Raw genomic sequence first — 2,500 nt, 5'->3', positions numbered from 1 at the left:
TTGTCACTTCCTCAAAGAATTCTATTAAGTTGGTAAGACATGACCTTCCCTGCACAAAACCATGTTGCCTATCACTGATGAGCCCATTTTCTTCCAAATGGGAATAGATCCTATCCCTCAGTATCTTCTCCAGCAGCTTCCCTACCACTGACGTCAGTCTCACCGGTCTATAATTACCTGGATTATCCCTGCTACCCTTCTTAAACAAGGGGACAACATTAGCAATTCTCCAGTCCTCCGGGACCTCACCCGTGTTTAAGGATGCTGCAAAGATATCTGTTAAGGCCCCAGCTATTTCCTCTCTCGCTTCCCTCAGTAACCTGGGATAGATCCCATCCGGACCTGGGGACTTGTCCACCTTAATGCCCTTTAGAATACCCAACACTTCCTCCCTCCTTATGCCGACTTGACCTAGAGTAATCAAACATCTGTTCCTACCCTCAACATCCGTCATGTCCCTCTCCTCGGTGAATACCGATGCAAAGTACTCGTTTAGAATCTCACCCATTTTCTCTGAGTCCAAGCATAACATTCCTCCTTTGTCCTTTAGTGGGCCAATCCTTTCTCTAGATACCCTCTTTCTCCTTATATATGAATAAAAGGCTTTGGGATTTTCCTTAACCCTGTTTGCTAAAGATATTTCATGACCCCTTTTAGCCCTCTTAATTCCTCGTTTCAGATTGGTCCTACATTCCCGATATTCTTTCAAAGCTTCGTCTTTCATCAGCCGCCTAGACCTTATGTATGCTTCCTTTTTCCTCTTCGCTAGTCTCACAATTTCACCTGTCATCCATGGTTCCCTAATCTTGCCATTTCTATCCCTCATTTTCACAGGAACATGTCTCTCCTGCACGCTAATCAACCTCTCTTTAAAAGCCTCCCACATATCACATGTGGATTTACCTTCAAACAGCTGCTCCCAATCTACATTTCCCAGCTCCATCCGAATTTTGGTATCGTTGGCCTTCCCCCAATTTAGCACTCTTCCTTTAGGACCACTCTCGTCTTTGTCCATGAGTATTTTAAAGCTTACGGAATTGTGATCACTATTCCCAAAGTAGTCCCCTACTGAAACTTCAACAACCTGGCCGGGCTCATTCCCCAACACCAGGTCCAGTATGGCCCCTTCCCGAGTTGGACTATTTACATACTGCTCTCGAAAACCCTCCTGGATGCTCCTTACAAATTCTGCTCCATCTGGACCTCTAACATTAAGCGAATCCCAGTCAATGTTGGGAAAATTAAAATCTCCTATCACCACCACCCTGTTGCTCCTACATCTTTCCATAATCTGTTTACATATTTGTACCTCTATCTCACGCTCGCTGTTGGGAGGCCTGTAGTACAGCCCCAACATTGTTACCGCACCCTTCCTATTTCTGAGTTCTGTCCATATTGCCTCACTGCTCGTGTCCTCCATAGTGCCCTCCTTCAGCACAGCTGTGATATCCTCTTTGACCAGTAATGCAACTCCTCCACCCCTTTTACCTCCCTCTCTATCCCGCCTGAAGCATCGATATCCTGGGATATTTAGTTGCCAATCATGCCCTTCCCTCAACCAAGTCTCAGTAATAGCAATAACATCATACTCCCAGGTACTAATCCAAGCCCTAAGTTCATCTGCCTTACCTACTACACTTCTTGCATTAAAACAAATGCACCTCAGACCACCAGTCCCTTTATATTCATCATCTGCTCCCTGCCTGTTCTTCCCCTTAGTCACACTGACTTCATTATCTAGTTCCTTACAGGCTTTTGTTACTACCTCCTTACTGTCAACTGACCTCAATTGGTTCCCATCCCCCTGCCACATTAGTTTAAACCCTCCCCAACAGCGTTAGCAAAAGCACCTCCAAGGACATTGGTTCCAGTCCGGCCCAGGTGTAGACCGTCCAATTTGTAATAGTCCCACCTCCCCCAGAACCGGTCCCAATGTCCCAAAAATCTGAACCCCTCCTTCCTGCACCATCTCTCAAGCCACGCATTCATCCTGACTATTCTTTCATTTTTACTCTGACTATCACGTGGCACTGGTAGTAATCCTGAGATTACTACCTCTGAGGTCCTACTTTTTAACTTGGCTCCTAACTCCCTAAACTCTGCTTGTAGGACCTCATCCCGTTTTTTACCTATATCATTAGTGCCTATGTGCACAATGACAACTGGCTGTTCACCCTCCCCCTTTAGAATGTTCTGCAGCCGATCTGAGACATCCCTGACCCGTGCACCTGGGAGGCAACATACCATTCGGGAGCCTCGTTTTCGACCACAGAACCTACTGTCTACTCCCCTTACAATCGAATCCCCTACGATTATAGCCCTTCCACTCTTTTTCCCGCCCTTCTGAGCAGCAGAGCCAGCCACGGTGCCATGGACCTGGCTACTGCTGCCTTCCCCTGGTGAGCCATCTCCCTCAACAGTATCCAAAACGGTATACTTGTTTTGGAGGGAGATGACCGCAGGGGACTCCTGCGCTGCCTTCCTGCTCTTTCTCTGCCTT

This window comes from Heterodontus francisci, unplaced genomic scaffold, assembly GCF_036365525.1.
Source record: "Heterodontus francisci isolate sHetFra1 unplaced genomic scaffold, sHetFra1.hap1 HAP1_SCAFFOLD_210, whole genome shotgun sequence".
In the NCBI taxonomy this organism is placed as follows: Eukaryota; Metazoa; Chordata; class Chondrichthyes; order Heterodontiformes; family Heterodontidae; genus Heterodontus; species Heterodontus francisci.
The sequence above is the reverse complement of the archived record's forward strand: the minus strand, read 5'-3'. Positions refer to the sequence as shown.